General features: G+C 47.5%; 2 long non-coding RNA genes across 2 annotated transcripts in view; one reads left to right on the top strand and one right to left on the bottom strand.

Moving 5' to 3' along the window:
- The window catches only part of LOC109286712, a 13,747-nt gene extending 7,195 nt beyond the window's left edge, over positions 1 to 6,552 (top strand). The window contains exons 3-4 of the long non-coding RNA XR_002094656.1: positions 3,722 to 3,811; positions 6,514 to 6,552. This is a non-coding gene — a long non-coding RNA (uncharacterized LOC109286712). The remainder of the gene's footprint in view (positions 1 to 3,721; positions 3,812 to 6,513) is intronic.
- On the bottom strand, positions 6,545 to 11,155 carry LOC109286719. The gene is made up of 3 exons (XR_002094658.1): positions 11,145 to 11,155; positions 8,394 to 8,396; positions 6,545 to 6,789 (listed from the first exon to the last, which is right to left on the bottom strand). It is a non-coding gene; the product is annotated as an uncharacterized LOC109286719 (long non-coding RNA).
- Positions 11,156 to 14,145: the final 2,990 nt, after the last annotated feature.

Genomic DNA, 14,145 nt, shown 5'->3' with positions numbered 1-14,145 from the left:
TTTTTGGCAAGGAGACATTCCCGGATGTTTTTAGTGAGCCATGGAGGCTTATATGCTCTCCTGCCCCCTTTGACCCTCCTGGGGATTACCTTCCTCTGGGCTTGGAGGATCGTCTCCTTAAGGAGCGACCACTCCCTTTGGACACCTGGCTCCCCTCCCCTCTGAGACTTCAGCGCTTCTCCAACTATCCTTCTTAGCTCGTTGAAGTTCGCCCTCTTAAAATCTAGGGCCACCACCTGACTGCTTGCCTTTGCCACCTGGCGCTGAATGGTGAATTCTAGCAGGCAGTGGTCACTGTCGCCCAGGGTGTCAAGCACCCGCAGCCCCCTCACCAGGTCGTTGCCCGTGGCCAACACCAAGTCCAACAAGGCATCCCCCCTGGTGGGGCTGTGCACCTCCTGGGTTAGATGAAGGTCCTGGACTCTCTCCAAGAACCTACGTGAGCACTCGGATTCCTTTCTGCCCTGTTGTGGTCTAAGGTTTAGCAACAGAAGGATTGCTCTCTCTATATATATCTGTGCAATCAAAAATGAGTGATAATTTAGAGCTGGTGATTTTTCAAAGGGTGTCTTAAGTCTAACAGGGTTAAGAAGTTAAGAGCTACAAATGTAATCTACTCTCACTGTCAGTGCTGTTGAATGACACTGGGGTGCTGTCAGGTGTTGGAGATATCTATATGCTGCAGAGGTTTCTGGGGGAATTCGTGCCTGCCCAAAGGCTTTTCCTCAAAAAGCAGGGGCTGTGATGTTTAAAAACCAGTAGTTCCTTTGAGTTCTTTCTTTCTTTTTCTTTTTTTTTTTTTTTTGGCCATCTATACCCAGCAATTCTTTTCTATCCCTACTAGAACAGGGAGATGGTTGCTTGTGAGGCATGTCTCCTAAAACAGAGCTATTCCAAAGCTGTAACATGCTAAGCTTCCACATGCATTCCTCATGTGAGAGTTTTGACAAACTTTCTGGTCTTGCCAATGCAGGACTTTGAGCTTGTCCTCCTGCTTCAGAAGTTCAAGGGTGCTTTGGCTGTTCTAGGTCTTGCAGCTGGGAGATGAGTATGAGGGTTGTTTCTGGGGGTTTTTTTAAGAATAGGTTAGAGAAGTGATTCTCAACTGAAGTATTGTGAGATCCTTTTAAGGGTGGCGCATAATATTAGCACTGTTAATTGTGCAAACACCTAAGCATGATTCACAGAATAAAACCAGAGATTTTCAGTAGGAATCCAGACTGTCAAAAGTATGGCTTGTCTAGTGGTCTGCAACAGAATTGCTCCATTTATTCTATAGTGGAGAATCAAGTGTAAAATAAGGGGGAGAGCCTTGGGTGGATCCCCAATTTTTGGTTAAAAAAGTAACCCCAAATCCACATTTTCCCATGACCAAAATGAAACACCACTATCTATAATCTTCATGGTGTTTCATTTTAATGATGGAAAAATGTGGATTTGAGGTTACTTTTTTAACTGAAAATTGGGGGATTTTTTTTAAATAGGAGAAAGCCAGGATCCCTGCTGATCAGGGCTGATTCTGCCTTGAGCAGGGGGTAGATGCTTTCCTAAGATCCTTCCAGTCCTTTTTGTATGACGCTGCTTTGCAATAAGGCAGTGTTGGTAATGTATTATTCTGCCACTGAGTGTCAGTGCACTGCTTAGTTTTGACCATGAGCTATGTGACGAACTTTGGCTCTGGGTGTAGGTGTAGCTGCTGTCAAGTACTTGTTGGATCCCTGTATCATGACTGCCTTCATTCAGAGTCTTGGTGTGCTGGTGCTTGGTGGCAGATTCAGACAACTTCACTAACTTTTTTAATCCAATAGTGCAGGGCAACTCTGTTCTTAGGGCGGCCGCCTAAGCCGATTACATAAGTGCACTGTCTGGTCTCATGAGCTCAGGAGGTGCAGCTGGAGAGATGCTGCTGACAGACTTCATTTCAGGAGGTGTTAGCAGATGCTGGGAATTCAGGCTTGTAATGGGGACACAGGCTGCTTTCTGTTGCTGCTTCACCTGTTCTTGTTGCCCTAGTCCCCTGTGAGAGCAAGCCGTCCTTTGGGGGAAGTGTGGCTCTATTTGCTTTGTAAGCAAAGAAGCTCTAGCTAGCATCTCCCAAACTCACTCCAGGCCCTTAAAGGATCAGAGCTAGTTAGTTCTATTCCAGAGTTCCAGCCACTGCTCAGAGCACCGGTTCCCTGCCCCTGTAGCCCATAATGTCTCCTGATGATGCTTGCAACCACAGATGCATGATAGTGCTTGATGCATGTTGACTTCTTAGTTTCCAGCTAAAAGTTTTCTCCTTGTTGGGTCTTCATAAGTCAAACTCAACCCCTGCTCACAATTAATGGTCCCCACATTCCCTTCTTGGAAACAGAGGGCTTGCTTGCAAGAAGGAAAACTGTGAAGCAAGGGAAGGCATGAATGTAAGCCAAGGGTGGGCAAAATGCAGCCCAGGGGCCGGGTGCAGCCCGCCAGGCCATTTTATCAGGCCCACAGGGCCCCTAAAGAATTTACAAAATTAATATTTATCTGCCCCTGGCTGCCTGTCATGTGGCCCTTGATGGCTTACTAAAACTCAGTAAGTGGCCCTCCGCCCAAAATAATTGCCCGCCCCTGATGTAAGCACTTCTCAGCCACCCCTCTAATGGACTCTGTTAGTAGGAAGAGCAGAGGAGCTCACTACACTTGGAGAGTGCCCTTAGCTACCAAGCTCTTTCTGGGAACCAAGTGTTTTTGTTGGGAGTGAGTTAGTGCAGAGTAGATGATGCACTGTCAGCTCACACCTGAGCTTATTGGGTTTTCTGGTCCCCATGTAGATGAGCACAATTTGGCTTGCTTCAAAACACTATTGTTGTGCACTCCACTTATTTTGACTTATTGGATAAAGTTGGATTTGTTAATAAAGTGACAAATGCAACATTTAAAGCTTCATGCAATCCCATAAAAGACAACTAAAGACCAATCTAATGCCTTCTGTTAATGGTGCTCCTTCACCCCAAGTCAGTGTCCACAGAGAAGTCTTGTGTTTGCTTCCCTTCCTTTCAGTTTCTGACCATTCCTTTCATGTTTCAGTTGATGTTAAGCTGGTGCATTTCATCTCTAAATGTATCATGCTTAAATTCACCACACCCATTTTTCTCAGCACTCTGCATAATGCAAAACTTACTTTCTTCTAATTACCTACGCTTTTAGAGTTTTGAATTTCTTCCAATATCCCTCCTCCCCCAAAGAGTTAGGTCCTAGAACTAGCACTTGTTTTCAGTAGTTAAAAGACTTTCTGATGTGGCAGAAGACTTTTTTTCTCCTAGTCCACTACAAGCATTTCCATCAAATTACTAAGTTAATAATTTTTTTCCTTCTCCCCTGTAGGACATAGATTTTAATTAGACATTTTCCATTATTGCATTACTAAATCTTGCTAAAAGTTTTAAAACTAGTCGATCACTATTTTTAAGGGTGTAATTTCTCTTTCAGGCTGTTGCCATTGCAATTATTGTAGCCACCTTGAATCCAATTTATGGGTAGGCCAGATAAGGACATATAATCCACCTAACTTTATAACACCAGTTTAAATGTTCTACCAGTTGCTTGTATCCTAAACCACCTGCTACTTGCACGTCAGTCCCTTTCGGCTGCACTATCTTCTTTGTAACCTGAGTTCACTCTGACTTAAAGCAGTGGAGGTGAAGCAGCTGTCAAAAGGCTGCTATTCAGGAGCTCCCATCATTTTCTGTTCCAGGCTGTGGATGGGATGCTTGCAGTTCTGCTACTTCATCACTGGAGGGAGCAAAGAGCTATTGTTTCATGGCTGGCCCAGACTTCTAGACAGGTGAGTGAAACCTGGTCTCATCCAGCTCCCAGCTATTCACAATTCTGAAAGGTAGGAATGGGCAGTAAAGGCAAGGGGCCATTTCCCCATGTTTGGGAGGGAGGAGACACAGTGGGAAACCTCATATCTGCCTCTGGGCTAATTGCAAAGGCTTCCCCTGGTTTTGCCTTGCTTGAATGGCTTGAGGAAGAAGACCAGGCAAGGTTCTTTGAGTAGATGTGATGTCTTTTATTAGACCAAGTAATACAAGATATCACATCTCAAAGAACCTTGCCTGCCTATGTCCTTAGACCAGCATGGCTGCAACTAAAAACTTGAGGAAGATTTGTTTCTACACTGACCCTCTTGCTTCCTCCCTCTAAAATGGGCTTGGCCTTGTCCAGGAGTAGCTGCTTCTGCTCTGTTACAAGATGCATAGAGACCTAATGCCATTTGAGGAGCTGCAGAAGTTGTGTACTTCATCCGTCTGCAGTGTGGACGTAGCTCTTGTCTGCATATGCCCTTGTTGCAGTAGCATAGACTAATGCAAACCTCTAGTATAAGCCTAGGTCATGGGATCTGTGGGATCAGAGCCCAGGACTTGCTGACCACCCCAGATAACTTAACAGGCTCCCTGACATGCTGGATTTGCATAAAAGTGACTGGTACTGGGATGATTTGCCCCATCTGAAGCCTGGCTGTGGCTCTGGTCTGGATAATGTAGAGTCTAGACTCCTGCTGTCAGCTCTGCTACTGCCCTGATGGGAAACCCTGGGCTTTGTGCCTCATTGTCCCCATCTGCCCTGCAAGAAGTTCCAGCTGGTAAAAGGGCTTTGCCCAGAACTTGTTTTACCTGGAGGGCAGGGAGCAAACCCAGCATGGTGGGGAGTTAGCTTTGAGTCTTTTTTTTTTTGTAACTCTTCCCCCCACCCCCCAATTGAAAAGCTTTGGGCCATAACTACAGAGATCTAGGGAGATTCAGTTGCATGGCTCTGAGGCCCTGGCAGCTTTCACGTGCTAATGGGCCACTAGCCAATGGCCATTCCAACTATACATCTAAGCCTGCCCCACATTGATGGGTGCAAAGGACTAGCCATTTTCAGTCATCTCCTGGAGATCTCTCCCTGCCCTTGGGGTGCAGATGGCATGATAATCACTGCTGATTTTCTTCCTCATGTCCTGCTTTCTGCTCTTGGGGAGTTTGCACACTTCATGTGCCTCAAACCCCCATCACTTCGAACTCTGCCTCTCACCCAGATGCCCAGGGTGTGCATGCATATAGTCAGACGTGTATCTGTGTGGAGGGGTCAAAACATTCCTGTTGCTGTAGGGGTAGCTTTGTTCCTGCTGTCCCTAGCAGGGGTGTCACAGGTAGCATCAGGACAGTGCTAATAATGGATGTCCACAGGTTACCCTGTTGCATTGGACTGCTGCTCCAGCCTGGCTGTCAAAGCCAGAATCTGGAACTGCCCCTTGGTGCAGAGGCTGCAAGAGATCAACCCTACTTCTGTCTCTGGCTCCTACCTGTCCTGGATCTTCCTCCATCACATCATTCCCTTTTTACCCCCATCTCCTGCCTGCACCAACCCCAGATGGTACTGCTGCTCCCAGGTTGGCTCTTCCTCCAATGCCGGCATATGCTGGACTTGGAACAAAGAAAGGCTTTTTTGCCTTTGTGCAATGGCCTTTTCATCCAGTGGTGCATGAATTGCAGAACTGGCTGTTGGGGACAAGAGTAAAGAAGGGAGAGGAGAGAGTGTGCAGGCAGAGAGCCCTTCATGAATAATCCGGCTATAAGCTGCCTGGGGTTCTTCAAATGCAGACCGACCCACCTTCTAGTCGGCCTTGTGCTGCGGCTTGTCATTAGCAGGAAAAGCATCTGTGGCTCAGAATGGCATTAATGCAGCCGCCAACGCAGCGTGCTGCACTTGTCAGCAGGGCAGCCATTGCGTTCTAATGGCACAATAACAAGGGGCTAAATTTGGGTTGAGCAGCCTAGCGCCGAGGCCTCCCACGAGACAGCCAAGGCTGAGTTTTAATGAGCTCCATTGGGACATCCAGTTTGTCAATCAAATGCTGCTCCCAATACCTGTAGCAGTGCCACAAGCTCTCTCTCTATGGCTTCAGCCTTTTGACTTGGAAGCGGCTGAGACCAAACAGAAGCTAAAAATGACATTTTTCTTTCCTTTCTTCCCCCCACTCCCCCTCCAGTAAAATCCAGACAGGGAATCCTGACAGAGGGAGGAAGTCAGCCTCATCAAGGAAAGTTGCACTGATGGCCTGGAGATCCCAGGCTCTGTCTTGGGAGGGGATCAGGATTTTGTGGCTTATCCCAGAATTGGCTTGGCCTGAGGCTCTCTCAGCACAACTGCTTGAGATGGGTGTGCTCCAACAGAGCTTCCTATGGTCAGTATTTGGAGCATCTGTCATCCAGTGCTTGGGAAATGGTATCTAATGCTAGCCCCAAGGCTTTGGAGAAGAATGCATCAATCCTGAGGGTGTGCCTGGATGCAGATGAAGGGAATAGAGCCCCATAGCTGAGTATGAGATGGAGAGCTCTTGGGACCCCATGGGCACCCCTCAGTTTCAGCCTTCTTCCCTTTTACAAAGGCTGGTGCAATGCAGAGCATTTGTCTGACACTCCCTGGAAAACTGTTTTGGTGTTTGCTCCCCTACTGTGGGCTTCCCACAGCCCAGCTGATTTCTCCTCCCTCTCTTTCTAGGAGAGGCTCTGGCAGAAAAGCTGGGGGCATTTCCCTCCTGGCAGACTATTGGCTTCCACTTTAATACATCTCTAGACTCTAGAGGCTCAACTCCTTAGATATGAAAGCTGGTTCTCCAGGAAGGCAGGGCATCCTCTGAGCCCATCCATGCTTTGGAGATGATTTTTTGGGAGGTGGCAGCTATTAAAATTGGAAAATAGATCAATAGATAGTTTTTGGTCAGCTGATCTCAATGTAGGGACCTATGTGAATGCCACTGACTTCAGCTGCTGCTAGCTAATAGCAGAACCTTTAAGAGACATACTGGTTAACATTGTCATTGTCTTATGATGTTAGTCCAGTTCTGTTCAAATGCAGGTGGAAAACTGATTTCCCATGCAATTATCTGAGGGGAGGGTGTGAAAGTACATTATCTTGGAAATGTAGGGTTTCAAATGGGAGGCATTTGAGGACCCCATCAGGCCAGGAGGGACTCTGTGGTGAAGCAGAACAAACAAGACTAGACAACACAGCCTTGCAAGGGTAGCACTACTGTAAGTTATGCTGTATTTAGGTTCATATACAGGATGGCAAGGTGTTGGCACATAACAAGCCTCATCAAGGTACAATGGGGGGGGTGAGGTTTAGGGTGGGGGAACAAAGCCCTGATGGGTAAGGAGGACAGAGTTTCAGCCCTGCGGCTGGAGAAACTGCTGCCCCTCTGTTGCAAATAGGAGAAAATGGAGGGTTGTTAACTTCACAGGCTTGCAGGAAAAATAGCATGAAATAGGAAAGAGAAAGAAAGATGGCAAGCAGCATTAACTGGCTTGCTGTTGTACAGTCCCACACCCCTTGGGTGAAGTCTTGACTCAGAGTCTTGTGATTTGAAAGAAGACTTGGTCATGTTTTGATCACAGATTGGTGGGAGGGGAGAATCTGATATTGGTCCTCACCTAGGTTCTGGGGTAGGGGATAGTGATAAGCTCTTCTCCTTAGCTTCAGGGTTTGGGGTAAGGAGTAACAGTCTTCAGTAGCAATTAAATTAGTGAAGTGTAGGTTGGATACCTGGAAGATCCTTTTCACTTGGAGGGTGGTTGGATGAGTGGTTTAGATGGGGGCTGATCTTGCCCAAAGCAGGGGGTTGGACTTAGTGTGACCTGAGCTTCCTGCTTGCTTTACTCTTTCATTATTCTGTTATCAAGGAAAGGGGTGAACATGTAAAGAGAAGCTGGAGATCATGAATGCAAACTTACTTGGGATGCTCAAAATCCTGGAAAACAAATTTCACCAAGCATCACATGTGCTTCAGATCTCCCGATTTCAAACCAATCTCTCAATTTAGCCAGGTGCTACCACATATCCTCTCTTTAGGTAGGTGCCTACAGACTAATTCAGTCATCCTTTGATTAACAAACAAACAAACAAAAAAAACCAACAACAAAAAACCTAAGCTTGCTGAGTCACACTGAGACTAGTTCTTCTGCCCCAACTCATCCCCATGCTGCTTCTGTACACCCTGGTCAGTTTCTCAGACATCTGGTGTTAATGCTCCCAAAAGGGATGTCCCCTTCAGAAAGGATCTGGTTAATGCTGTATGTAGCACCTTATGCTTCCTATAACTCTTCTTAGATGCAGCCCACATAGGCGTTGGGTTTAGTTGGAGACTGTTCTGTAGCCTGGCCTCTCCCCCAAGGCTTATGCGGATCTTCCTCCCATTACTTATCTGAACATCTGTGCTAAACCCTCCAGTGATTAGATTGGGAGGAGCACAGGTTGTCACCCTCTCATCCACAAGTGCATCCCTACTTGCCATGTCCCCTCTTGCATGGTGGGGATGCCAGAGGGGGAATTACAGGACCAAGTACCTGACAATTCCTACCTCCCCAACTTTTTCTGAGCACCTGCTTTTATTTTGGTGCATCTCACTGCAGTGAGAGATGCCAATGTGGAAGGTCTAGACCCAACTTGGCAGGGATCTAGTATAGGGTTTTTTTTCCCCCGGTTGTTCTAAAAATGGCAAACAAAGCACAGGAGGGATGACACCCTAGGAAGCGAAGATGGTAAAGATTTTCCCTTTTGATGGGAGAGCCCCTGGAGGGGATTTGAGAGTCATAGCAGACAGACAGGTAAACTAGTAGGTTTTTCCAGAAGAGGGTTAGGGTTATAAGCTACCTGTTGACTTTTTGGGGGAAGGAAGCAGCTTGTGCTGCTCTGTAGTCAAGAGGTCCTAATCTTGCTTGTTTGGGGATCCCCACGTTTCCTCCCCAGAGGTGAGTGCAGCCACAGACAGAGGTCCAACCTTGATGGACCTTACTGTGATGCAGTCTAGCAACTGGGGTTAGATGAGGGCTTGAAGCAGCCTGTGCCGAAGACTGTCTGATGGGTCAGCCACTACAACCTGGGGCGAGCTCATGTTTGAAGATGCTGACATTCTCTGTACAATGCACCTAGTCACTAACTCCCCCAGGGCTGTGGCACTGCTTTTCCTGGCACATATCAATTTTGACAGGAGGTTGTCAACATGATTTCAGCAGATATTTCAATGGGGTAGGTGGGGAAAAATAAGAGGTTGCAGCATGTGTAGTGACATTCTTGTCTCTCAGCAACAGTGGGAAATGAGAGATCTGAACAACCTGCCCAAAATTTTGGGTAGAAAAGCCTGACTTACATGTACAAGACCCCTTTGTGTTGGAGGTGGATGGGGGGTGGAAATACAAAGAAGTAAAATAGGATATTTCTTCTGCCAAAATAAAATATAGATCTTGTACCCCTATAATTTCAGATGTTATTTTAGACGAGAAATGAAAATTGTTAGGGAACATTAAGAACCCAACAGGTTCTGTTGTATTACATTTCCTTTTAAGTACATTTTACATTATGCCCAAGGTTGCTCATTGTATCCATTTATCAAGTGGCTAATAAAGAGGAAACTGGAGAAACCCAAGCTGTGCCAGTCTCTCTCCTCGCCTTACTCACCACTGATCCAGGAGCAAGACTGATGGTTGGTTGTCATTCTTGGATTGATGCATTGGAAATCAAGCCTGCTTTCTGCTTGACTTCAGATTAGCACAGCTAACGATGTGTGTCTCTTCATGGATCAGGGTAACTCAAATGGTTGGAAAAATTCTTCTTTGCAAACTTTTGGGTATAAATACTAGGGCTGTGTGAAATTTCGCCAGTTGTTTCATTTCAATGCTGTTTCAACTCATTTCGAGCTTGAAACAGCAAAATAGAAACAAAATGAAGGGCTTTGAAACAGCCTCCAAACGAAATGAGGGCAGCTGAAATGTTTCGAGTTTTGAAACTCGGGCAGGGCTTGCCTGCAGGGAAACAAAGTAAGGAGAGGAAGGACTGCTCTCATATTGACTGTGTGTAGCTGGCTAGTGACTGAGGTCCCTTCTAATCCTAGTGCTCTGGGGGAGGGATGGAAAAACAGCCTACAAGGCAGCATTGTTTGAATTGGCCTGCTTTCTGTCACCCACGTCATGAGTTTTGCTTGTCAGCAGCCTGAGGTGCAGTTTCCCAGAAGCCATGGCACCTGTCTCCTTGAAACCTGGAAGGATTCATGGCCTTGGAAGGGGCTAGCATGCTTGCAGTTTTCACCCCCACCCTGTGCCTTAACACACACACAGTCACACGTCACAAGTTTTGATTGTCAGCAGCCTGAGATGCAGTTTCCCAGAAGTCACTGCACCTATCTCCTTGAAACTTGGCAGGTTTTGTGGCCTCACCAGGGGCCACCGGGCCTGCAGTTTTCACCCTGCTGTGCTTTAACATACACACACGACCCAAATTTTGCTTTCAAGAATTTGAGGTGCAGTTTTCCAGAAACCCCTGCATCTATGTCCTTGAAACTTGGCAGGCTTCATGGCCTCAGAAGGAGCTACCATCCCTGCAAGTTCCATCCAAATCAAGCAAGAACTGACAAAGTTATAGGCAGTTTTGTGGTTCCCCATTAGCCTATGGGCAAAACATTGAAACAGTTTCAACAAAATGAAATGGAACAATGGTTTCAAAACTAAATGAAACTTGAAATGAAACAGTCCTGTCGAAACAGAACTTGAAATGAAACGGTGCTGTTTTGCACAGCCCTAAATTAAATACCTGTCATCAGGCTGAGGGTATTTATACCCAAAAGCTTGCATAGAATTTTTCCAATTAGTTGAGTTGGTCTAATAAAAGATCAGATTTACCCAAAGAACCTTGTCTGCCAATGTCCTTACACCACATGGCTACAAACTAGACCCCTGTATTCATGGATCAGACACTAGAGGGAGAACTACCCAACGGTTTACTACCCAGCCGTCCACACCGAGTGTCAGGATTCCAGTGGTCTGTCCCTTACTTTGGCAGGGTGATGTAGTGGTTAGATTAGGGGCTACTACAAGGGAAGAGAGGCAAGAACAACCTAACAATTTAAAATAAGCAATAGATCATGAGGCTTGGCTGATGTAGGGGAGGAGTGCTAAATTACCTCAAGGAAGAAAGGTCTGAGCTGCTGGGAAAAAATAGGCAGGTTCTCTTTTAAAAACAGATACTTGATCCAAATGTTATATATATTTGTGTGTAAGAAAGTCCATAAGGATGATCTGGGGGAGGGCAGGGCAGGAAGCCTCACAGCTGCACCTGGTTAACTTGATTGGCATGATCACTGGAAACAGAATAATGAAGCACCTGGAAGACTGGGCTGAGAAGCCTGCTAACAAACTGGGCTTTGGCCGAGGGAAAATCTACAAGGGGATGTCTTTGAGTTATTAGAAACTGGGCCAAAACTAGGCCATGGACAAAATTTAGGTCTGAGGCATCCTTTGAGAGAACTATTCCAGAAGAAGCCTCTAAAAAAATGAAGTGGTCTCAGGGGTGAGATTTTTCCACAAGCCCAGGAGTAGGAATTGTGGGCTGATGATCCTTGTTATAGTGGAAGGTTAAGTGTGGCTCCTTCATTTAAAAAGCAACCTAATCCCAAATCTTGTTTTTTAATATCCTAGGGTGAGCAGCAAGGTAGCAAGGCTTGCAGGTGATACAAAGCTGCCTGTGTGATTCAGGGGACTGCTAGAGAAGGAATGAGACAGGAGGATGTGTAGCACAATGCGAGATGGCATTCAGTGCTGAGAAAGGCAAAACAAGGTACATGCTGAATTGACTGGCTGGCATGAGTGAAATCAGGAGGCTGTCCCTTCCCATCTCCTAACACAGCCTCTGCCAGGACAGAGGGCTGTGCTGTGCCTTTTCCCACCAGTAAATACATTCAGAGCTGCTGAGACAGAGGCAGCCGTTCTCCTTACCGTGTGATCTGACTGTGGAACTCATTGCCACAGGATGCCAGAGAAACCAAGAACTTGGCAAGATAGGAGAAAGGCCTGTGTCTCGTTGTGAATAGCAGGGTTGTCAGGAGCTGTAACAGAGCAGTGCAGCCTTCCAGGGCTCAGGGCAATACGGACCCAATCAAGTGAAGTCCCCAACTAGGAGTAGTATAGACACGTTCATGCGCAACACTGCTCAGCCCATCTGTAGCACAGCACGTGCAGGGCTAGCCTGCTTCTGAGTCAGGAGCTAGTGTACAGGGAGCATATCTGAGCTCTGTCCTTTCAGCAGGGCTGCTTTGTGTGGAAGGGAATACTCTGCCATGTAGGGGGAGCACATTTGCTACAGGGTGCCAAAATCTGATGTTAACAGACAGTGCAAGAGAAGAGATGGAAAATCTCTGGCCCTGGGGTTCTACAGGACTGGGAACTGGGGTAAGAGTTTCATGGCAGTAGGATCACTTACCTCATACCACGCACTTCCCCTTGAGGCATCTTTTTCCGGTCCCATCCCAGGCAGGATGGGGGTCAGCTAGGCAGCAGATCTGATGGGGAACATCTAACTGGACCAGTGAATCTGGGAGGGACTGAAGTTGGGTGGCAAACATACGGATCCCACAGAGGGTTCTGCTAGTTTGGATTAAGTTCCCTTCATTCATGTGGGGGCACAGAGGGCCCAGCTCCTGCATCCAGCCCCAGTTGGAGGGCTGTGTGTGTGCCTGGAGGGGGGATCTCCAGGATGTGAACATAAGAAATGCCATTTATTGGATCGAACCATAGGTCCATCTTGCCTGGTCTGGTGTCACACGCGGTAGAGAGGAGATGCTGGAACAGAGTTAACGGGGTCTGACCAGGGTTTCTGGCCCCCCGTGTTCCTCTCACTTACAATCTCTAGCATTTAAGGTTAAAGATGGTCTGATTCAGAGGCTGTGGTTGTTTTAAACTTACTGCTGACTGGCAGGGTCATCCAGGCAGGGGGTGGGGGTGGCAATCAGGGTGACTGCCATGGGCCCTGTGCTTTGGGGGGCCCTGCAGACAGTGCTGTACAGGCAGAGCTGTCCCTGCAGAGGCAAATCAGGGCAACCCCCCTTCCTGCCCCCACACACTTGGGCTACTTGCTACCCCCTGGCCCTGCATAGGCTGATATGCCCCGGGCCCTGCACACCCCTAGGGACAGCTCTGCTGACTGGTTTCATGTTCTGGCCTCTAGTTCTTGTAGGGTGAGACACAGCAAATAGTAAATCTCTAATGATTTTTCTCTTCACCATTTAGTACCTTGTAAATCTTGATCCTGATCTCTCAGATATCTCTTTTCTAAACTGAATGGGCCTGGCCCCTTCTGTTTCCCCTCATAGGGAAGCCCCTCTGTGCTCCTGATCATCCTGGTTGCCCTTTTCTGCACCTTCTCTAGTTCTTCTAGATCCTTTTGGAGGTACAGGGGCCAGACATGTAGGTGCAGTCTTCAAGGTGTGGATACCCCAGGGATTTACTCTCCACTTCTGTTGCTTCTGAGAGCAACATGTTCCAGCCTTGCATTACACCCTGGGTGAAAAAGAACATCCTTTCCTTCCTTTTGTTAATTGTAAATAAACTAACACAAGTGTATGTCCTGGAGGGGGAATCATCTTCAGGGTGTGTGTCTGGAGGGGGAAACTTTAGGATGCGTCAGGAGGGGAAATAATCTCTAGGGTATGTGTCTGCAATCTTGGGGGGGAGCAGTGCCTAGTGGTGGGGATCTCTACGGGGTGCCAGGAGAGGGGAATTTCTGGGGGGTGTGCCTAGGTGTGGGGGGAGGAAAATCTCTAGAGCAGCATTTCTCAAACCTCTGGGTCACAACCCAAAAGTGGGTCACAAGAATATATGAAAGGGTCAGGATCAAACTTGAAAAACGGATTCTCCTTTCAAGAAGAAAAACATGGGAAACAGTGGCTTTTCCTTTGCAGGCTGGCAGAGGTCCAGCCTGAGAAGGGGTTGCTTGGGGGTCCCCCAGCCCCACAAACACACACACCTGACCCCCCCCACTGGGCTGGGGGGGCAGTGGGTCAGGACTGGCCATTGATGTTTACAAGTGGGTTCTGGTACAAAAAAGTTTGAGAACCACTGCTCTAGAGCGTGTCTGGAGAAGGGATCTCTGCAGGGTGCCTGGCAGAGGAGGGGATCTCTAGAGTGTGTCTGGAGCTGGGGATCTTTAGTGGGGGAGCTGCAGGAGGTGTCTGGATATGGGGTGGTCTATATGAGGGTGTCCATAGGGGAGATATTTAGGGGGGACCTCTAAGGGGTGTCTGGAGCAGGGTGCCTGGCAGGGGGGGATCTCTAGTGTGTGCCTTGAGAGGGGGGGGATCTTCAGGGG

Source organism: Gavialis gangeticus, unplaced genomic scaffold (genome assembly GCF_001723915.1).
Source record: "Gavialis gangeticus isolate Ggan-Ray unplaced genomic scaffold, GavGan_comp1, whole genome shotgun sequence".
Taxonomy (NCBI): Eukaryota; Metazoa; Chordata; order Crocodylia; family Gavialidae; genus Gavialis; species Gavialis gangeticus.
Note: the sequence above shows the minus strand (reverse complement) of the source record. Positions and strands in the feature narration are given on the sequence as shown.